This window comes from Ursus arctos, unplaced genomic scaffold, assembly GCF_023065955.2.
Source record: "Ursus arctos isolate Adak ecotype North America unplaced genomic scaffold, UrsArc2.0 scaffold_27, whole genome shotgun sequence".
Classification (NCBI taxonomy): domain Eukaryota; kingdom Metazoa; phylum Chordata; class Mammalia; order Carnivora; family Ursidae; genus Ursus; species Ursus arctos.
In genome coordinates, this window is record NW_026622952.1 from 12012945 (window position 1) to 12036517 (window position 23573).

Genomic DNA, 23573 nt, shown 5'->3' on the forward strand with positions numbered 1-23573 from the left:
CCGCAGGAATGACCGAGGACCCTGGTTACCCGCCTGTTCATCCCCTGCATTACTTGTTTCCATTCCTATTCATAGCTTAGGACTTTAAATAGCTTTGAATATAATCCCTCTAGTTTGAAATTAGAGACGCCAAGCCAAATAAAGCCATGGAATGGGGTCTCCTCCGAACCAGCTCTAGGGGAGGTGTAAAAATAGTTATATTTAGACACTGAGCTATTAGTAGCTTCATTTTCCTCCAAGGCTCATAGAAGAAGAGGGTGTCAGCTATTCTCAGCCCCGTGTCCCCTCTTTGGGGTCTTGGCACCTGGTAGCCAGCTTGGCCTCTGAGATGGCAATGGTGGTCTTACAGGTGTGGTGCTGCTGGAAGGAGCCCTGTGGGATGGACGGAGGACACTAGCGTGCAAGAAGCCAGAAGGCCAGCTGCCTGCATCCGTCCGGCCAACGTTCACACACGGACCCTGTGAGTTTTCCAGAATCCTGACTCCTCCCCTGAGAACCTCTCCGGAGCAGCGCTTCCCGAGGTAAATAATCTGCAGTGTGACAAAGGCTGCTCCTGAACTGTCCCAGCTTTGGGTTCCTCACCCATAAAACGTGGACAATGGGGACTAATCCAGTGATTTGAGGATTAAATGAGAGAATACCTGGGCTGAGCTGCCGGGAACCATCGGTTCCCTTTGCTATCCCCTCTTTTATTCCCAGGGGTCAGAAGACACAACATATCCTTGTGTTCCTGTAACATCTTTTTTCCACCCTCTTTTCTACCTATATATCTCCTTTGCTTTAAAATCCCATTCAAGGGGCGCCTGGGTGGCACAGCGGTTAAGCGTCTGCCTTCGGCTCAGGGCATGATCCCGGTGTTATGGGATCGAGCCCCACATCAGGCTCCTCCGCTATGAGCCTGCTTCTTCCTCTCCCACTCCCCCTGCTTGTGTTCCCTCTCTCACTGGCTGTCTCTATCTCTGTCAAATAAATAAATAAATAAAATCTTTAAAAAAATAAAATAAAATAAAATAAAACCCCATTCAAGTCCTACCTCCTCTCTGAGACTTCTCTGCAATGTCTGCCTAGCCTTGTGAACTCCTGGGGTTTCTTAGAGCAGAGTGGTCCTGGCTGAGCCAACATTCAGAATGGGCCTGTGGGACTTCTATGTGTCCTGAGGTGAGTTGCTTTGCATGGGAGGAGGACCCAGAAGGGGATCCTTGAGTAGAAAGTTTTAGGTGCTATGACACCTGTGGGGTGGGGGGTGGACAGAAGAAAGAGATGGTGCCAATAGTGTGTGGGGGGCAATCCAATCCCTTTGGAAAGGGGGACAATCTCCCCCCATCTGTATTTCTGCAGGGAACCAGGCTGGCTCTCATAGTGAGGGATGGAGGAATGCCGCTCTTAGGGACAGCATTGGGAAGGCAGATTTGGGGACACGGGAACACGGGCTCCGGGCAGGCAGCCTTTCCCCGGTGGAGACCAGGCAGAAGCCCAGCAGAGCCCAGTGAAGAACAGCAAGCCCAGAACTGTTCATAGAATGAAAGACATTCCCAGAGGGCTCGGAGAAATACCTGCGGAGGATTTTGAGAGGATTTTACGTAGACGAAAGGGATGATGAGACAGCAGAATTTATGACCTCATTCGTACTCACCAGCTGATTATGCTTCTAAATAATGCAGACCGCCCCGGTGCATAACATCAGCATACCAGGTAGCGGATGGATCCTGTGCAGGGGTGTGGGTGCTTCGTGTTCAATACAGATTGCCTAATATAGCATTTGGCGTCTGGAGCTCCTTTGCCTTCCAGACTGTGAGCTACTTTCTGTTGCTTGAGATTCAAAGTAAAAAGAGAGAAGAGAACAATTTACCATTTATTGGGACTTCATCATTACCCAGAGCTGCTGTCCAGCAATTCTATCCCGCAAACCCAACCCCCGTGGTCTAGGCCATGTTCTCTCTCTCCGTCCTGAGATATTTAATGATCACAAGGGATTTCTACTGAAATGGGTTGATTTAGAATTGTGCTAAGGGGGGCGCCTGGGTGGCACAGCGGTTAAGCGTCTGCCTTCGGCTCAGGGCGTGATCCTGGCGTTGCGGGATCGAGCCCCACATCAGGCTCTTCCACTATGAGCCTGCTTCTTCCTCTCCCACTCCCCCTGCCTGTGTTCCCTCTCTCGCTGGCTGTCTCTTTCTGTCGAATAAATAAATAAAATCTTAAAAAAAAAAAAAAAAGAATTGTGCTAAGGAACACCCTGAAATAACTGAATGGTTCTATTGCATTGAAGAGAGGGTTTGAAGTTGTCTCGGTCTAACTAAACAGCTGGAACTAAGGGGATAGTTGGGATCAAGGATGAGTCACCTTAGTTATATTTGCTCTTGGCTCCTTTTGAGAACTGACACTTTCTTGAGTTAGTAAGCCATTACTGCTAGCATACAAAGTAAAGGGCCCAAAATTTGCAGAAATTCTGAACGATGCTTTGAAAGTCTTTTTTTTTTTTTTTTTTTGGTAGGACGCTCAAGTGCCAAGTCATCATTTCCTGAGTTAAGTCACTGATTTGAAGGTTGTCCAGCCACCTCCTTGAGGTCAGTGCTGGCCAAGGAGTCAGCTGGGAAGTCTGGCTGAGGCTTCGGGCTAATGTCTGTCATCGGACAGCCTTTGCTGGCGGTTTGGAGAGCTCACATGTTGGCCACAGAGAATGGGCAGTGTTTACTCTGTAGTGGCAGGATGTGTTCCCAGGATGGATGGCCATGTGACAAGTGTCCACTTCCAGTTACCTGGCAAATGGCTGGCAGTGCCCTTCCTTTCTATTAAGCACAGGAGAGGTGGTCCCTTCCTTCTCTCTCCCAAGGTAATTACTGCTGCTTTCCCATAACCCACAGCTAGCCCAACTCTTCTCCAAATCTTATAAATACAGATGACAGGGAGGAGGCTAGGGCCGTGGGGACAGTACTCATTGCCTGTGGTTTGTCACCTTCTGTTACCCAGGTGCATGGCCTGGCTTTCATTCAATGCCCCATGTTTCTGGCACGCGAAGAACCATAGTGTGGTCTGCTGGGGCGAGCTGGCTTCCTGCTTGTGTCAGGGCTGTGTTGGCAAGATATTTCCGCTGCCCGGGAGGCAGCCAATGCCCCCGGGCTGAGGCTTGAGATGTCCTTTTGTTCCTTACCACTTGGCCCTGGAAACAGTTGTCTTCTGACAGGCTTATCATGCACAGCGTGTTCTCATCGCTCTGTAGCTCTTGCCAGAGAAAGAATAGTGACCTGTCCTTTCCTGGTCTTCCCGCTCCAGGAGCCCCTGGGAGAAGCGCGCAGCGCACAATCAATAAATATCTGTTGAGCGCATTGGATAAACGGAATGGCTTCTGGATCACTTACCCACTTACAAAAATTCTTCAGGTGGCGGGAAGTCTGACCAATAGAAGCTATACTGCCAGTGAACTGCAAGGTCTAGAAGCCTTTCTTTCTTTGTCACCCCAGTGCAGTGGAGGACTGGATGGTTGGATGGGATGGAACCATATGGCAGAGTGCCACGGGGTCAACGGATGTCGGGGAAGTTGGCAGGGGACATTTCTTTTCAACAGTTGCCACGTGCTAGCCACTGAACAGGGCGATTATCTGCATTATTTCACCTGCTCTGCATAGCAGCCTCCGGAGGGGGAGGTAGTGCCCTGCTTTCCTGGTGAGGGAGCCAAGGCTCAGAGAGAGGAGGTCACCTGTTTGAGGTCACACAGGTAGGGAGGGGCAGAGCCAAAGTTAGGAGTTATGGCCAAGTTTCTGCTGTTCCCATCGTCCCATAGCTGGGGGGCTACTGTGTTCAGGGGACATCCGGGTGAACCAGACCCTCCTGGGATGCCTCATTCTGGACGCTTCAAAGAAAGATTCAGAAGGCCTTTGATTTGCATAGCACTTGAGCATTTAGAGAATGATTTTGCCCCCACTATTTCATTTGCCCCTTACAGTAATTAGTCTCTTAGGAGCTCCATGTCACCAATGAGAAATTGAGGTATGAAGAGTCTGAGGTTTTACGTAGCACTCAGGGTGTCCGATCATGAATCTAGAGCTCTTTTCCCTGGGTTTCAGAGAAAACAAAGCACTTTTATAAAGTACAGTTGACCCCTGAACAAGGCAGGTTTGAACTGCTTGGGTCCCTTTCGATGCAGATTTAAATAATTAAATATATTGGAAAAATCTGGGGAGGTTTGAGATGATTTGAAAAAACTCTCAGGTGAGCTGCATGGCTTAGAAATCCTGAAAAAAATTAAGAAAAATTTAGGTATTATTGTAAGAAACATCCCGACTTAGTTGCATTTGGAACAGACGCCACGTCCCACAGCCTTGCTGACCGTTGTTGGCAGCTAGCCCTGTCCCTGGGCCTTGGTGGGGCCATCCCCCCATTCTATGAGGCCATGTGTTCCTGGATGAAGGGTATCTGGTAAGATCAATGAATCCTGTGAGCACGAGCATGTGGCCTTAATTCTTTTCTCATGAAACAACCTTCTTTGATAGCAACAATACTGTGTGGGTTACGATGCTGACGAACAAGGCACTAAGTCCGTAAAGAATACTGAGGAAGTCCCTAGGAGCATAGGAGGCAGGGAAGACAAATGAGTGTCTCGAACAAGCGTCTATTACAGTGAGCACAAATTCTGTTCAACAACCCAAGTAAACTCCCCAGATTGTTTCTCTACTCCTAAATATGGAATGTAAAGAAGTTGCTGATTACAGCCACAGAAGCTCAAGACAGCCGTGCATATAGTTTAGGCTTGGGAGACATACCGTCTCAGTGGGGCCTTGAATGATGGACTGATAATTCTGTTCATGTCCTCAAACCACCTTTCCCCCTCTTCGCTTTTGCTTTTTCAAACCATCACCACTTTCTCCAAACTCCCAGCTCAGCGTTTTCCTTCTCATTCTCAGAAGATGACCTTTCTTCCTTCTTCAGGAAAGATGCTGGAGCTCTTAGGCCAGAACTCCCACATACCAAGTCACCCTGGGCTGCTTGTCTTCAAGATTCAGAGAAGTAGAAGGCTAAAAATTCCACTCAAATTCTTCATTCCCCTCTCTTTCACATTCCTGCTCCATCAACTATCTCCTTTGGGACTGTCACCCTTACCATGTCCATAGGCTTCTCTCATTCGGTTAATCTGCTCAGACACCAGCCACCTTAAGCAATGCCAGCACTCAGCTGGGGAACCTCTCTTGATCCTACATGGCCCTCTAATAACACCCGACTCCTTCCTTCTGGTTAAATCTTTTCAAAAGAAGGGTCTATAGCCATGCCTGCTTCCTCACTTCTTTTTTACTCCTTAGCCTATAGAAGTAGGTTCTTGATTCCTCTCTCTTCTCTGAAACTGGGTAGGTCGAAAATTTCAGCCCCTTAATGTAGTGGCCAAACTCAATGGCCACTGGCATCCTTATCTCATTTGCTATCTCTGTGGTAGCTGACAGTGTGGACTTCTCCCTTCTCTCTCCCCCCATTACTTCAATGACTCCTTAGCCATCTGGTTTTTCTTTCCATCCATGTAGCTTCTCTTCTCCCTACCCACCTCTTCACTGTGTTCTTTGGGATTGTTGCTCCCAGCCCTTCTCCCTTCTCCCTCTTGCAGTCCCCAAGCAATCTCCATTCACTCCAGAGTTGTTGTTCTGTTGGTTTTTTAACTGTCCCTCCACATCAATGACTCTCGAGTCTAGCTTTTGGCACTAACTTCATTCATGAAGCTCAGATCCACGTATCTAATCATCTCCACAGGCACCCCGCCCCTAACCAGGCTCAGACTGAAATCATCTCCCTTAAATCTGCTTCCTACCCGGCCAAGGACCAGTGAGGTCAGAGAAAGCAAAGCACAGGCTGGAGGACACAGTCTAGAGGACACTGGCTCAAGGACACAGGTGTGAGGACACAGAATGAAGAAGAATTCAAGACAGGGAGCACTTCTAGAGGAGCAAGAGGTGAGGCCACAGCTGAGTGTGAGAAGGTGGGAAAACGGCAGAGACCTCATGCCTACAGCAGTGCTTGTTGAGTTCATGGACCGAAGGGGCAGTAGCTGGAAGGTCATGTGGCAGAATGAGGTGGGGACCGTCTGCAAGAGGGGGCTGGCACTGTGCGGTGCTGAGAAGCAGCCACGTGAGTGTACAGAAGTAACCAGCCCCAAGCTTCTGGTAAGATTCGAGGGTGGAAACACCGAGGACTTGGGATGTTGGACCCTCTTTCCTGGAACTTTCTAAGAGGGACCAGGCCAAAGGAAAGGGCTTTGAAACGCAGCAGATGCTCCGGGTGCTTTCTGTATGAGAGCTTCGCATTTCCACCGAGTAAGTATGTGGCTCCTGGAGGGCAGGCAGCATTTCCTTCAATTCCTTTAGCACTGAATAATGTGCTGGGCACACTGTGGGTCCTCGATAAATAATATTTGGAAAGGGCTGTGTGTGTTTTTTCCCTAACACCTGCTTTCTATCATCTCCGTTCTCTTGTCTGAGCCAATAACATTTGCCCTCGGAATTGGGGAATAGCTGGGAGCAGGGACTCGGTTAGAAGGAGGAGAAAAGAAGAGGAAATATACTATTGCAGGCTTGAGAATTTCTCTTTTGTAAACTTAATGGAAAGATCTGGGTTGTTATTGGAAAACATCAAAAAAATGGGAAAGCACACATATTGCGGTGTTTTATTTACAGTGCTAGATTCGTACGACAGATAAAACCATCACCGAATATTCCAGCACCCCCACCTAGTGTCAGGTTCTCAGCCCATGATCCTGGGAATGGAGTCAGCCATATTCAGAGAAGTTACGGCCTCTCAAATCACCTGGTTGTCACCATTTGCATGGTACATCTGCCCCCATAGAGCACAGACGGCATCTGCCTCTACAGAACAGCGCAGAATTTCAGTTTGCTCATTCCCTATTACTACATCGGCCTCATTTTATCGCCCTTTAGCACAGCCCACTCTTGTCCTGCCCAAAGCAACCTGCATAACTCTGTGAAAGGTGAGATTGGTTTCTGATTTTTATCTCTAAATTGTGAAAGGAGAGTTGGCATTAAGGAGGCTAAGTCCTTCCTCTAAATGTGTGTTAAATGCACAGCAAAATGAGAAGTGATTTCATCTCATAAATTATGGTGCAATGGACTTAAACAATAGGACTAGTGGAAGAAGGGTTTAAAATGAGCTGCGTGTTAATTGTTTAGCTAAGAGTTAACTTCTCTCTTACCTTCTCTGTAGCCCATTTCCTTCCTCCAGACATGGCTCCTGGTGAGCAGTCTGGGCTTCTGTCCCCCTGCCTGACCGTGGCTGGGCAGCTTCTGCGGAACCATGGCAATGGCGCGAGTACACTGTACAAATCATATAGTGGGGACAGCATGTCTTGCCCCAGAATGCTTGGCTACTCAGGGTCCTCATGACCCTCCAACTCTCCTGGGCTGGGTCAGCCTTAAATAGAACCCAAATGGAACCCTGTCTCAGGAGAGCCACCCTATGACCCAATCCAAGTCTTAATCCTGCCCTGGTCAGAGGTTAAGAAAAACTTGAGAGGGGGAAGAAAAACATCTCCCAGCCTCCTGCAGTCACACTATGTAATTCTCATCTTATTTACTTGGGTTGCTACCTGTGAAATCAGTTCAGGTCAGCCTGCATTTTTTTTTTAAAGACTTTATTTACTTATTTGACACACACACACAGAGAAGCCAGTGAGAGAGGCAACACAAGTAGGGGGAGTGGGAAAGGAAGAAGCAGGCTCCCAGCAGGGCAGGAAGCCTGATGGCGGGGCTCGATCTCAGGACTCTGGGATCACACCCTGAGCTGAAGGCAGATGCTTAACCACTGAGCCACCCAGGTACCCCAGCCTGCATTTTCTTGAGAGCCCTAATAAGTGCCAGACACTAGGCAAAGAGCTAGGGATACAAAGTCTCAGCTTTTCAGGGAAAGAAAGCAGAATGGTAACTAAGAAATCATGAAACTATAAATGGATAATTGGTACCATTATAAGACAGGTAAACGAGGGGCTATTTTGGCCTGGGGTGCCCAAGCAGGTACCACAGATGTAGTGGCATTTAAAGGATGACTACGATTTTCTTGAGCAAACAATGTGTGTGGGGGGGTGTCATTTAATTAATTAATTAATTGGGGCAAGAGAGAGTGAGGCAAGGGAGGGGCAGAGGGAGAGGGATTGCGAGAGAATCTTAAGTAGACTCCACGCTCAGTGTGGAGCAGGACACAGGGCTCTATCTCACGACCCGGAGATCATGACCTGAGCCAAAATCAAGAGTCAGACACTCAACCGACTGAGCCACCCAGGTGCCCCAAGGCATGTGTGTGGGGGGTGTCATTTCAATAAAGGCAACAACAGAACAAAGTATCTGTGCTCAAGGAGTTTGCAGTCTGTAGTAGGACACACACACACACACACACACACACACACATTCACTCAGACATGTTTACTATTCTAAAAAGCAGAAAATGGCACTCAGTTCGGGGTAAACTTTTACAGAGGGCTGCGTCCTGGCCCAGGAGATGTAATGCCTGTCGTCCAAAGCAGGAGGATGACAATTCCAAGTGAGGCATCGGTGTGCAGAAGGCTGAGTATGACCTGTCCCCTGAGACAAGGGCGCTGAGACTGTGAGGACAGAGGGTGCGGCTTAATACTTTCATTTAAAGAAGAAACTCTCTTTGGGTAGGATGCTGGAGGATAAGTAGGACTTCAGACATCAGAGACCAGGGAAGGACGGCCACTCTCCCTTCTGTGCTTGCCAGGGACACTTCATCCCCTTGGAGTCTGTCCCTTGGACACAAGGGAGCACAGATCTGAACATCCCCTTACTGCACATAAGAAACCAAAGAAAAGTCCCGCCAGGAAGTATGCCACCCACCCCCCGCCACAATAGCTCCTTTCTCCCTACCTTTCAGAGACCTGCCCTGCTTTCCTACCCGCCTACTCTTCTGCCCACCCCCCTCTGCTGGTTGTCTGAGTGGCTCACATCCATGACAAATCTCCTCCGAAATGGCAGGAAGACACAAAACTCCGAACAGAAGCAGACACTCTGGAGTAAAACTGACCGGCAATGCCTTCTGTCTGACACCAGTGCCTTCCCGAAGAGCAGGACTCTTCCCTGGAAGCGTAAAGTGACAGTGTAAGAAAACAGAGGCAGTCCCTGGAGCTAACGGCTTGGGATCAGACCAAGATTATCAAGCACCAAATGTTTTTTGTGCATCATGGGTGTACAAAGAACAACTTCTCGATATTCTTACTCCTATATTTGTTTCATTGGAGATTCTGTCTCATCTTACTGGGACCTTCAACACTGGTAATATTTCCAGTTATGTCAGATATGATGGAGTTAATACCACTTGCAAAATCCCTAAAAAGCAATAAGCCTTCCACTCTCCACTGCCAGAGGTCAAGGGGAGGCTTCGTCTTGAGCAATACCTGGCTTGGTCTTGGTCGGGAGCAATGCCTGGCCTCCCCAAATGTCTTTAACTTTATATATGAGACTCAAAGGGGAGACGGGGAGACTCAGCCCTAGGACTCACTCGTAGGTATTAAGAATGCTCCCTGAGCTCAGGAATTAAGACCTTGCCTCCTTAGGTCTTCAATCCCAGCAATTTTGGGGGGCCTGAGGTGCTCATCCCTCCTCCCTTTCAATACTTGCAGCTTCACCAGCAATGCTGGCCTAGAGTTCAGTAGTACTAATCTCATTCTGATCTCTCCTAGTTTATCCTAAGAAGCCCCAGCCTCCCAGGTCACCCCCCTCTCCCATCCTCTAATCACAATAGGTTCTGTATACCCACTGTTCTATCCCCATCTCTTTCCCCATCCTAACTCCTGAACCTCTCCTGCCATGTTTCTGCCGTTCCTGTCCATCATCAGCAAAAACCCACATATCTTAACCCCTTATCTTTGCCTGAATCTCCCCTGAGGACAGTGCAGCCCTCTGCGAGGGGTGACGATGATTCTCCGGTAGGCTTTGTACCACTGGGCCTGGAGGAAAGCTACGTTCTCCATGAATCCTATTGCCTCTTAAGGCGCGTTCCCCACCCTCCCTCACCCAGACATCACCATAGCGGATTATACCACTCAGTACCACACCCGTGAGCAAACCTGCTCTCCATCCACCCCACATCTGTACCTGTGCAACCCAATAGGGCTGGAGGAGCCCTCAGCTCCACTGGCCTCACGTTAAAATCACGACTACAGTCCTCGGGGCGGCCTTCTGTGCTGTTGGAGAGATTGATGGCAGTACACACGGATCCATGCACTCTTCCAGAATCCTAGGCAATTAATTGATGATTTCTCTTCCCTCTTCAAACCCTCCTGTCCTGTATCCCTCTCAGCTGATGACCTTGCTTCTATTTCCTGAGAAAACGGAAAGAGTCGGAAGAGATGACTGCTGACGCCACCACCCCATCCAGCTCTTCCCACATCTGCCCCCTGTGGCCCCCGCCTGCCCACCTGCCAGAGATGGGCTCTGTGCTCCCAACCGAGGATGACCCCTTAGTGTATGGACTAACTCTTTCTCCCCCTTGAGGTCTCAAGATCATTGTTCCAGAACTTTCTCCTCTCTCACATTACCAGTTTTCTTAAAAAACTGAAGTCTTCTTTTAACCTCACATCTCTCAGCAGCCATTGCCCTACTTTTTGCCCCACTCTGTAGTAGAATTCCTTGAAGGATGTGTCGATACTTCCTGGATCCAATCTCTCCCCACCCCATTCTCTAACTCTCTAGACATGCCCACTATTTGTCAGAAGAGGATCTCATTGAGGCCACATCCCTGAGGCTGATAATGGTCAGTGCTGTTCCTCACCTCAGTGACTTATCCATGGCCCATGACACAGCTGATCACGCCCTCCTTCAGGGAGCAACCTCTACATTCGGTTTCCAGAACCCACACACTCTTGCCTGTCTTTGTAAGTCACCTGATGTTGCTTCTCGCGGCCCTGTCCTTTGCAGACTCCTCCTTCTCTTCCTGACATTGGCTCACCTCCTGACCCTCTTTCCTATCCACATTCCCTCCCTTGGTGATCTTAACAAGTATCAAAGTTTTAAATGTCACCTATATGTCCAGGACTCCCAATTTTGTAAATCTATCCCAGACCTTGCTCTGTGATCAGAGACCAACTGCCTTCCTGACACCTCCACTTGGACTTTGCAGGCCATGTTCCACACGTGAGCTCTTGATCCTTCTCCAAAGCCAGCTTGGCTTCAAGCTCCCTAATTTCAGTTGGTAGCAACCCAAACTTTCCGCTCGCTCAGCCCCCCAAACTTAAAGTCTTTACTCAGATTAAGCCTTCCCATGGGGCCTACTCTGACAGCGCTTTTCAAAATTGTGTGCTATTGTCCCCTTGCTCATCCTACCCTCCTTACCTGTTCTAGGTGATGACCACAGTGCTTACCTCCTTTAACATGCTACATAATTTATTTACTTATCACGTCAGTTGTTTATCATCTGTCTCCCTGCTCCCATGCTCACCCCTGCCTAAACGATAACTTCCACAAGGGCGGGGGGTGGGGGGGTTTCGGGGCTTTTTATTGATGCATCCCATGCCTGGCTGGTACTGTGTGCCCAATGAGTGTGGGTTGAATGAAAATAAGCAAATTGGGTCACAATGGCCTAAGCTAAAGGCAGAGAATGAAATAACCTTACACGATCACTGATGTTGTCCATTGGTAGCCCACAGAGTGACGTGATGTTGTCAGGTATGACCCTGGGTCCACGAGAGTTTGAATGTTGAAGTTTGTAAGTACGGAAGCTTCTCTGATTCCTTTAGGTGAAGTTGAATCAATTCAACTTCAAATTCAGGGATAAGGGGTGGGTTTAGCTCTCTTACTTTATGTTCGTTGAAAATAACACATGATATGTATTCCTGAGCCTAGGAACACTCTTAGTAACACTCTCAGGCATTTATGAGACTATTACTATATACTGTGTAGGGTGCTGAGCACTGGGCTATGGGTTCATTGCTCTACCAGTAGCCCAGGGGCAACTGATGCTGGTTGCTACCTCCCTCCCTGTCCTTTTCCAGGGATAGATTCCCTGGCTATTTATGACTGTCTCTGGGAAGTGGGTAGAGGTCTGCCTCAGCCTTATGGGCTGGGAAGGAACAACAAAGTGGAGCCAGTTGGCCACCTCCCACACGTGTTGTTTATGGTCTGTGTGACCCCTGGAGGACCTCAGATAAATGATTTACCTCTCTGTCTGATTGTGACTCTCTCAGCCACTCCTCTGTGTTTGGTGGTGGTGACTGATGGACATGAGTCATTCAAATAGGTGACCTGGCGAGATGAACCCACAGAATTCTTTAGATTAGGTTACAATTACCCTCTTGATAAAATCCAGAACACACAAAGTCAGTCTTTGGGGGGCAAGAGAATCAACTGGTATTGCCAGCACTACCCACCATGGACAGGAAGTGGGGTGTTGGGCATACCCAGACCTAGGCGCCCTGCTTTGCTGGAGAACCAGACAGCCAGTACTGAGAGGATCGAGCCACCGAGGGGAGAGGGTATCACCAGAGGCACATACAATGGGACCAAGCAAAGAAAGTGGGGAGGTGAGAGGGGGGCAGAGACGGACTTCAGACTTGGCACATTACTGCCTATTCTCTGACCCTAAAGTTTCTCCAATTGTAGTCTTCGGACCATCTGCAAAAGTAGCACTTGGAGGATGTGTTAAAGATGTAGATTCTTGGGCCTTCGGTTCTGATTCCAGATGGGGTCTGCATTTATGCGAGCTTCCCAGGTGTGAAGTTTGAGAACTCTTGTTTGGGCAGTGGTCTATTCTTCCCTGGCAGGCTGCCCTTGGTGGGCTCTTCACAATTTGGGGCAGTGGCCGCATTCCAGGGAATGGCTTCTGCCCAAGTCTTGTCCTCAGCAGCTTTGACTGTCCCCAGGTCTGATCACTCACAGCCCAGCTGGCTGGCCCCAAACCACTGAAACTCAGGGCATCTGAAACAAAATTCCTTGTCTCTTTTTCCTAAACTTGCTTCCCTTCCGGACATGCGCATTCTTTTTCCTCCTTAACCTGCCTCAAAAACTCTGCAATATTTTTAAATCCTTCTTGTCCTTTACCCTTCTCTCCACCTCAAGTGTTCCCACGTGGGGTAGATTATTCCTTCACTGCGTCTTTTAGCCTTTATGGAATCCCTCCCTCTTCCTTTCCTGTCACCAAGTTTAGCGTCCCCTTTCTTCATGCAGATGGGGTGACCACCCCTCCTGACTTGCCCTGGACTGAGGGATGCAGGACTACAGCTGGGAAGTTCCCGGGAACGCTGGGATGAGCTGGTCACCCTGTGCCTGGACCATTGCAGCAAGGACGAGGTGAGCCCCCTTCCAACACACACAGTCTCTCCTCCCCACACATCACCCCTGCGCTCCCGTGGATTGAATTTCACCATGCATAATTGTCCCCGACCCCCTATATCTTCCACTCTCAAGTACTTAGCTTGCTTCCTAATCTGTTTAAATTAATTACTGTGCTGTCCAAGGCCCCCAGCTATCTGGCCTTACCTGCCTTACTAGTTTCATCTTCCCCTGTACATAATAACCTTTGTTCAACAGAGCCGGCACTTCCCAAGAAACCATCTCACTTCTGGGCCTTTGTTTATGTTGTTTTCTGGCTCCAACCAAAATTTTTTTTTTTTTGGCCCATTTTCACCCTTCTGAAATCTTACCAATCATTTAATTCCCGGCTCAAATGGCTCCACTTCTGGGACACCACACATCTGGTCAGCCAGCCAGAGGCAATGTCTATCCTCTCAACTCTCATCATGACTCCCTAATACCACCCCAGGGGCATTCGTCACGCACAGCCTTGATATATACCTACTTGTTACCTACCTTTTACCCCTACTTGACCCTCTGTCTCTCAGAACAGGAAACTTCCACATTCGTGTCTTATCCTTCCAAAGCTCACTGAACTTTGTATACGGTAGATGATTAGAAAGCATACATTCAAATCAAAACCACACTGAGATACCACCTTACGCCAGTTAGAATGGCAAAAACTGACAAGGCAGGAAACAACAATTGTTGGAGAGGATGTGGAGAAAGGGGATCACTCCTACATTGTTGGTGGGAATGCAAGTTGGTACAGCCACTGTGGAAAACAGTGTGGAGGTCCCTTAAAAAGTTAAAAATTGAGCTACCCTATGACCCAGCCATTGCACTACTGGGTATTTACCCCAAAGATACAGACATAGTGAAGAGAAGGGCCATATGCACCCCAGTGTTCACAGCAGCATTGTCCACAATAGCTAAATCATGGAAGGAACTTAGATGCCTTTCAACAGATGACTGGATTAAGAAGTTGTGGTCCATATATACAATGGAATATTACTCAGCTATCAGAAAGAACGAGTTCTCAACATTTGCTGCAACATGGACGGCACTGGAGGAGATAATGCTAAGTGAAATAAGTCAAGCAGAGAAAGACACTTATGATTTCTCTCATCTATGGAACATAAGAACTAGGAAGATCGGTAGGGGAAGAAAGGGATAAAGAAAGGGGGGGTAATCAGAAGGGGGAATGAAGCACGAGAGACTATGGACTATAAGAAACAAACTAAGGGCTTCAGAGGGGAGGGGGGTGGGGGAATGGGATAGGCTGGTGATGGGTAGTAAGGAGGGCATGTATTGCATGGTGCACTGGGTGTTACACGCAACTAATGAATCATTGAACTTTACATCAAAAACCAGGGATGTACTGTATGGTGACTAACGTAATATAATAAAAAATATTAAAAAAAATAAAAGTAATAAAAAAAGGAAAGCATACATTCACTCAGGTTGAAGAAGAAATAGGTAAACTTTCAGTCTACTTTATAGACGGGAAATGTTTGCTCATGAAGGGGGAAGGCATTAGGGTCACACATCACTGTGGGGATGGCCCTGCTCCCAGGAATACATGTCAAGTTCACTGTGACTTACGAGGTACACACATGACATTAACATTTCTCCAAAATTAGGAATAATTGTGCCAACATTTGCTGAGACTGTACTCCATGCCAGGTTCTGAGTGCTTCATATGCACTAAGTCACTTGGCCTCAGAGCAACCCCAGGGGGGACCTGGAGTTAGACTCACTGGGTTGGAAACTCAGCCCCAACGCCGACAAGGTGGTTTCCTTGTGAAAGTTGCTTAACCTGTGTACCTCAGTTTCCTGATTTGTAAAATGGGGCTTAAAATAGTAGCTAATTCAATGGGGTGTTGCAAGGACTATTATACTCCATTGAATCCAAGGTGTCATCCATTGTAAGTGCACCATTACTTTATGTACCCCTGCTAGAAGAAATCCATCTGCCAATGAAACCCTGAATACCATAGATTGTTAGATGCAGCCTGTGTTAGATGTTAAAATATGGAAAAATATGTGTCTTAAAATCAGTGAAATAGGGTAAATAATTTAAATGAATGATGATACTGTTATAAGCTGAATTGTCTCCCCCCCCCAAATTCATATGTTGGAGTCCTACCCCCTAATACCTCAGAAGATGACTGTATTTGGAGACAAGGTCTTTACAGAGGTGACTGTGTAACATCATTCATATAGATGGGCCCTGATTCAATATAACTGGTGTCCTTAGGAGAAGAGACTAGGACACAGACACACATAGAAGGAAGACCACGTGAAGATACAGGGAGATGACAACCATCTGTAAGCCAAGGAGAGAGGCCCCCAAAGAAACCAGTTCTGCGGACACCATGATATTGGACTTTCAGGATCCAGAACTGCGAGGAAATACATTTCTTTGGTTGAGCCACCCAGTCTGTGACACTCTGTTATGGCAGCCCGATTCCACGAATGCATCCCCCCTCCATAAAGCTGTCTAAGACCACGCGACAAGGAGCTGAGATCTGGGACAGTCCTGACCTAACAGGAGACCTGCCAGGCCAACCTCAGCTGGTCCCTCGTATTCAACGAACTCAGTACCAGCTTAGATCTTCCCTCCGCTTGGGTCTCAATTCATTGCGAAGTCAACTGTTTGCTTGGGACAGAAGAGCTGTCTGTGAACTAGCACCGTTAGCAATTGACCTCTTTTTTTTTTTTAATTCCATTTATGGAGGTAGAAGGGACAAGTGTGAGAAGCTTCTGCGTATCAACACACTATCAGCAGGATTCTGATGAGAGTGCATGGCCGTGCTTAGCTCCGACCATCTTTATCAAAACCGACAGGGGGTATCTGACATTAAAAAGGTCTATGACAACAGATTGTCTAGACCGGTTAGATCTTCAAGTAGGATAGGACTGACACCCTTCCCATTTTTTTTTTCTAGAGTGGTTTGACATTTGTGCATAATATGAAGAAAGATCGTGAAGACCAAGATGTGGCTGTTGGAGGCTTCAGCTCATGTTTGCTCATCTCCTGTATGGTGAAACCCTGGCATCTAGACAAACCCTCATTCACATCAGAACAAAGCACTAGTTATGTGTGTTGAAATTCCTTAGAGAAAATGTCTTGCAGGCTGTTGGGGAGTGCATGAATGCTGGAAATACTTCCCCAAGTGTTGCTCAATGTCCTGGGAAGACAGTCTGCTGGCATCTGACTCCTTACCCTGGAGAGGGGTTGCAGGACGCTGGGGCGTGCGGGTCTGGTGAGGACAGAGGGGCATGGGTGGATGGGTGGGTGGAGACTGGGTTGGATGTTTTCTCTGTAATCATCCCAGACCTGGCTGGAGCCAGCTCCAGACTGCCCACTTTCTTGGTCTATTGAGAATATCTAAAGTCAGCCTTGTCACCAAGGCGGCCGCCTCCCCTGCTTGGGACCAGATCTCCCTGGGGTTTTTTGTTTTTTTCTTATAAGCCCCAGTTACTTAGGTTTCCTCAGCTTAGATTAGAGAAGAGGGGAGAGGAATGGCAGAAAGGCTTTTGATCGACATCCAGGGTGTGAATGGTTAGGTGGGGGGTCTGCGGGTATAAACTGGCAACGAGATTCATTGTGGCTCCAGCCCTTTGGTGGTAACCCCAATAGATGGGACTGAGTTGGTGACCAGAGGGGCCAAGGCAGGCAGATGCGGTAATGGAGCGATCCTCATAAGAGAACACCACTAGAAGAGGAAGGAGAACGGTACTGAGGGAGAGCAGGGCTTCTCCTTATGGCCCTGGGACCGGCAGCATCAGTGCCTCCTGGGTTAAAATGCCAACGCTAAGCCCCACCACAGACCTACTGAATCAGGAGCTGTGCGGGTGGAGCCCAGTCACCTGCGCTCCAAGGAGACCCCCCGATGATCCAGGGGCACCCTCCTTTCTGATAGGAGCACTTCTGGAATGAGGGAGAAACTGTCCTGGATTGGGGGAGAGGAAGGCAGGAGTGACTCCAGGAAAAAGAAAAGTGACGAGAATCAAAGAACGTGAGTCAAGATCATAGCAGTTCAAGGCTGTCTGGATTCCTAGTTAGCACATGCCTACCCCTGAGGTCACACAGAAGTTTTAAGGAGAGACTCCGCTAATGAGGGTAAAAGAACAAATATGGATGGAAATGACTCTCAGAAATTAGAAAAAGGGAACTACCTTGCTGAGATTCACCTGCGGACCCTGGAGGGGCTCATTCACCCTCTTTCCACTCTAGTCCTCCCCCTCCTCCTCCTTCTTCTGTACAAAAGCACAGCTGCCCTTTGCCTCAACCTTTAAAGTTTGGATCTGTAAATGAACAAAAGTCCCAACAGGTATTAGCATCCTTCCACTTCCAGATAAGACACTTGCATGTTAGCGACCTTCTCGAATCTGCGGGTGACGATCGCAGAGCCATGGTGGGCAGGGCAATTGGGAAGTGTCCCTCAGAGGCCCCTCGAATCACGGGACATAGGTGACCACTGGCTGCACCGGCGGACCCAGCAGCCCCAAGACCAACAGAGAAAGTGAGCCTATTCATGCAGGAACACAGTTTTCGGCTTCACCTCAGGAAGAGAAATGCTTGCTCAAGCTTCTCCTGAAGGAGGCTTCCCTCAGAGAGCAGGTGGGAGCGCGGGTGTGGGGGAGGCTGAGAGAACAGGGTGTCTGCTTCTGGGGATGGCTCAGCCACCACCGGCCGTGGGATCCTGGGCCCTTCCCTTAACTCTTCTGAGTTGCTTTCCTCACCTGTAAAATTCAGTAGTTAACCGGGTGGAATTAGGTCAGTGTCTGACCAGAAAAATCAGTAGAAATCCAGCTCTCTGGGCCTCACAACTGAACACCTCACAACTGAACACCTCCGCGGAAGGACGTGGGCATCTCCATTTCTGATAAGCCCTGCTGTGATCTGAAGGATCAGACAGTGTGGGAAACAGAAGCAGATGATTTCTCCACCGCCTCCGCAGCCTCTCTGTCCTGTGACAGCCTCCAGATGGGGAGTAGGGCAGTGGCGACAGCCACCGCCCAGGAGGCTGAATACCTATGTTCAAATCCTGCCTCTGAGATTGACCTTGGCAATCGTGCCTCCCTATGCCTCTGTTTTCTCACCTGTGTAATGGACATCATAAGAATATCAACCGTGCAGTCTTATTAATGAATAAATGTCAAATGAGCAAAGGGTACAGAATGGTGCCTGACACATAGCAAGGGTTCAGGAACGTGTTAGAACGATGAAGGACAGAGTGGAAAAAGGCATTTGACAGAAGTTCAGAACTCAGCTCAGAGTCTCCTCTGTTAGGACCCTTCTCCGGAGCTCTGAACCAGCGGGCTCAGTCCCTCGCCTCTGCCTCCTTGACCATCCTTGGCTTACTTGTTCCATGGCGTTGTTTTGACTCGATTTATGGCTGCATCCCAATGCCCACCAGAGTCTAAGGGCCTCAAGGGCAGGCCAGGGGCTCCTTTGTCTTTTTACCCTCAGTGCAGAGCAGGGCTGGCAAACTGCAGGCCCTGTGTCAACACTGGCTGAGCCAAATGCATCTCCGGGGACTCTCTCACTCCCTGCTTCCCTCTGTCTGTCTGTCTGTCTGTCTCCTCTGGTCTCAGTGTCGGCCTGCCTGGACTGGAATGCTCTGACTGGGACAGAAAAGCTGGCCGACAACGAGGACGTAAAACATTTTTCTCTGTCGTCTCTCCTCGGCGGGAGGTGTACACTGGGGGCTGACGACATCCAAGGAAGCACTGCATTTCTCCACTGGCTCTGCGGCAAACGGGAGTTTCAGAAGCGAAGGTGGGGACCCAGGTCCAGGGTGGCACCCTCACTCCCACAGGGCAGCAGGCACCGAACACTAGCTGAAAGAGCAGCATTGCTTTGTTTGACGTCCTGAGTCCGGGCGCCGTCCAGCTGTTCAGCTTGTGTCCCTCAGGGAGTCAGGTCAGGGGGCCTAGAGGTTGACCAAACTGCCAGGGGGAGCGGGGGCCACTCAGGGACCAGCTCAGGCCAAGAGGTGGGGACCGGTCCTGGTCCCTGCCCTGCCTCCAGCTTTCTCGGACCTTTGGACCCTGAGCTTCTCTGGGTGACACCGGTGGACGAGAACCAACCAGAAGTTGTAGCCCCTTGTATGACCTAGGCTCGGCAGGCACCTAGCGTCATTTCCTCTGCTGTCACAATCCCTCCCAGGTCCGGAGGGAGGGAACAGAGGCCCCACCTCTTGATGGGGGAGGGTCACGGTTACCTGGCAAGAAGAGAGAGCGGGGTGGGATATGTTGCTTCAGACATGGATTCGGGTCCTCGGAGAGACAGAATCAGCAGGCGGTTATAAATATACACACATGCATGTATATGTGTGTGTGTGATTACAGAATTGACTCTATGATTATGGAAGCCGAGAAGTCCCAGCATCTGCAGTCAGCAAGCGAGAGACCCAGGAGAGCCCATGATATGAGTCCTAGTCCAAGGGCAGGAAAAGACTCATGCCCCAGCTCAAACAGGCCGCCAAATTCCTTCTTTTTCAGCTTTTTTGCTCTATTCGGGCTTTCAGTGGACGAAGCCCACCCACACTGGGAGGGCAGCTTGCTTCGCTTAGTCTGATTTAAATGTTAATCTCATCCAGAGACCCTGTCACGGACCCACCCAGATATGCCCAAATATATGCACACCCCGGGGCCGCGCCAGTTGATACATGAAATGAAGAATTGCGCGCCATCTCCGAAAAACCGCACCGCCACTGTCGGAGGACAAGACCGCCAGCCCCTTGGTCCCCAGGCAGGCCCAGAGCCCTCTGGCTCTTCCGAGGGATGTTGCCGCTGGTAGGCACGGGGACAAGATTCAGGCTAAGACACTTCCTCCCCAGGGTCCCCATTCCTTCCTCGACCAGGCCTTGGAAGTAAGGGAGTCCAGGAATGAGCAAGACGACTTGGGTTCTCACAAAGGACCCTAATCAGAGCACTGCCATTTCAGAGGGAAGTCGAGATGCTGTGAGCCTCTTGGGCCTTTGGGGACCAGGCCAGCTTACAGGTGGGAGTACGCAGGGCACGCTGATAGGGAGGGGAAGAGGAAGGCCAGCTGGTGATGGTGACAGGGGTGAGAGGAGGCGTGAGGCCTGGGTACGGCACAGTTGTTGGGCTACTGAAGGGCCTTCCTCCTTCCTGTCATCTTTATCCTTCCTCCTCGCCCGAGCTCTGGCCCTGGGTCTTCACCACCACCAAGGGCCAGCGTAGGCTGGAACAGGCCTTTAAAGAAAGGAATTAAGTATATTAATGGATTAGTATGTTAGTATAGGAATAATAGGCCACATATACGAAAAACTTCTGAGGGTAGGATATTACCTGTTTCCAAGTTTAAATGAAGACATTGAGAGAGAGAGAGAGAGAGAGATCAAATAATGTGCGGTGATCACACAGTCAGTGCATGATACAGGCTGGATTCAGACAATGTCTGTTGGACCCCAATGGGTCATTTCACTACACGCTCATTGCCTTCTCTCAGAATCCCTCTAACTGGGAGGGTGGCAGGGAATGGGGAAGTGAGGTTGCTATGAGGAAGCAGCAACAAGAAGGAAGTGGGGGAAAGAGAAATCAGACTTCCTTCCTGCAGTTCTCAGTGGCTCTTCACCTTTAAGGGATAAAGAGAACTGGGGAGGCTGCCCCAGTTCTAGGAATATCAGTGAGTTTGGGCAGGAGGTGGACTTGCAGAGAAAATGGGTAATGACTGTGTTGGATGAGAAAGAGAAGCGTCAGGGCCAAGGATGGCTCGCCTCTGCTCATGGACATGGTCAACCTGCATGGGCCTGGGTATCGCAGCACAGCGCTAGATGTTTTCTCTCTCCTGCTCTCAGTTTTCAGGTTCCCTGAGAAAACTTTTTATTTCTTATAACATAATTTCTTGGGAGAAGGCCAGAGAGAGTGGATGGTGAAGAGAAACAGGAAGCAGGAACTCTGTTCTGGCCCGGTCACGGCTAGTTGGTGTTCTAGGAAAGTCACTCCACTTCCTGGGGCCCACAGTGAGTACATGGTCTCCAGACGCCTTCTAGCTCCGAGATGTGGGTCTCTCCTCCAGCACTGTGCCCGGTAAAAACTAAATGCTCAAACATGCTGAGTTATTGAGTAGGTTGGCCTGAGTCTCCCCCAGTTGCTCCGTGGCAAAGTAAGGGCTCTGTTTTGGGACCAGGCTAAGCCATCACCCCTGCCAGATGAACTTACGGCATTGTTCCTGTATACCTTGGCCCCGGGCTGTGGGTTTACCCTCGGGCAGGTCACACCAGAGTTCTGACGGCCTGGATATCTCTCATGTAGCTGTGACTACTAAGTCACTTCTACGTAACTTCCTGCGGCCAAGTCATCCTTACACGGCTGCTTTAGAAGCTTCTCCCTATGGCTTTCCCTTTGTTCCAGATCTCAATGACATGGTGGGAATGCATACAATGAATCAGGGGATGGAGCATACCAGAATGTTCTGGGTGTTATGAAGAGACCCTGGTGGGGACTGAAGGATGCTCATACCATCTCACATACTCAAGGTTTAGTCAGGCTGCCGTCCTCTCCTTGCTTTGGCTCTTCTCGACCCTGTCATCCACTCCCTTCCTGTTCCAGACCCGCCCCCAGGCACTCCTGCTTCAGGCTTAGGCCTCTCTTCATCTTAGGTGTCTGGCTGTGGGCTTCCTCATCTTTAGGGAGTGTGTCCCCCCTGATAAGCTTCCTCTCTGTTCCTCATTCCAGTCCAGTCATCGCTTGGGGGTGGAGGAGGTGGGAGGACTTGGGGCATAGCTAACAGCAGGTGAGTCACCTCCCCAGGTTGATGTGGCGGGAAAAGAATGAGTGGATGTCCTGGTAGGAAAATACTGACACTCAAGAGAAGAGCACAGCTGAATCAGGCATTAGTCACTGAGCCCAGGGGAGAAGGACACCCTCTCTGAGGGGGGCTGTGTGTGTACGGGGCATTGGTGGGGAGAAGAGGTCTGGGAGAACAATGGGACCTACCGCCTCAGGGGCCACTGGCTGACTGTAGTCAGAGCAAACTGGGGTCATTCAGTTGATTCCTGAGGGATCATCAGTCTGCACCAGTGAGGGCCTCTGCTGTGGACAGCTCTGGGTGTCTTGTCCCCCCAGCTGGTGTTCGGTACTGTTGCCTTTGGAAAGGATACATGAGAAGAGGCTGACATTTGCAGGTCGGGGAAGTGGTATCAGACATCATGGTAGAAAGAACATCTGTTTTCCTGGAACATTTTCAGAAAGAGCATGGCTACCTGCTGTGTCTAAATGGTCAAGGGCCAATCTGAAGGTTGGGGGCACCAATTTGTCTGGTATGGCCCTCGAAGATCTGTGGACCCGTGGCCTCTCGATTTGTTATCTGAGGACAGGAGGATGTAGTCCCAAGGGGTTGAGGTCTCAGTCCTGGAAGAACATGAGTCAATGAGCATTCATCTGTTTCACTGAAATTCCCTCTTGCTGCTTTTGCAAGACACCTCATTAGCCTTCTTTTCTCCAGACTGGCTCCCTCAATCTAATATTGACCATCCACATTTCTGTGACACATGCTATCTCTCTCTGCTCCCTGAGGCCACAGACCCTGGAGTCACCTTGGGGCTGTAGTAAATTCACTGAGCGCTCTTTCATCCACTTCCTGATGTCAATCTTGCCCCCGTGCCTTTCGCAATCCCACTGTTCTCTCTTCAGCCTTCTTCTCTTCTTCATTCTACTGCACCAGACAGCTTCGGGCTCTCTCACCTATGGTCTACGGTCGGTCTGCGGCTGGCGCTTCTCTCCCCAAACCTCCCTAGTCCTGCTGGGTGATGAAATGATGGCCTGGGTCCAAACTGCTATACGCAGCTCTTTGGGGTTTTCACATATGGCAGTGACAGCTACCTGCACCCCCAAAATCCATTTCCTCTTGCTGGGACCATGGCTAGCCTACATTTACCAGTCTCCTCTGTGTTTAAAGGTCTCATGTCACTGAGTTGTAGGCAGAGGAAAGTGAGCAAAATGGCTAACACTTCGAGAAGAGCACTGGGGGCACCTGGGTGGCTCCGTCGGTTAAGCGTCTGACTCTTGATTTCAGCTCAGGTCATGACCTCGGGGCCGTGAGCTCAAGCCCCGTGTCAGGCTCCATGCTGGGCATGGAGTCTGCTTGAGATTCTCTCTCTCCCTCTGCCCCTCCCTGCTTGTGCTTGCTCTTTCTCTTTCTAAAATACATAACTAAATCTTTAAAATTTTTATTAAAAAAAAAGAAAAGCGCTAGCTGTAAGTAGACAACAATGAGGCTTGGGAGATGTCATCACCAGGAATGGA

The 23573-nt window shown here is 49.4% G+C and overlaps 1 long non-coding RNA gene across 1 annotated transcript; it reads left to right on the forward strand.

Moving 5' to 3' along the window:
- The first annotated feature begins 224 nt into the window (after positions 1-224).
- Positions 225-18467, forward strand: LOC123001541 (uncharacterized). The gene is made up of 3 exons (XR_006410527.3): positions 225-521; positions 13161-13283; positions 16238-18467. It is a non-coding gene; the product is annotated as an uncharacterized LOC123001541 (long non-coding RNA).
- Positions 18468-23573: the final 5106 nt, after the last annotated feature.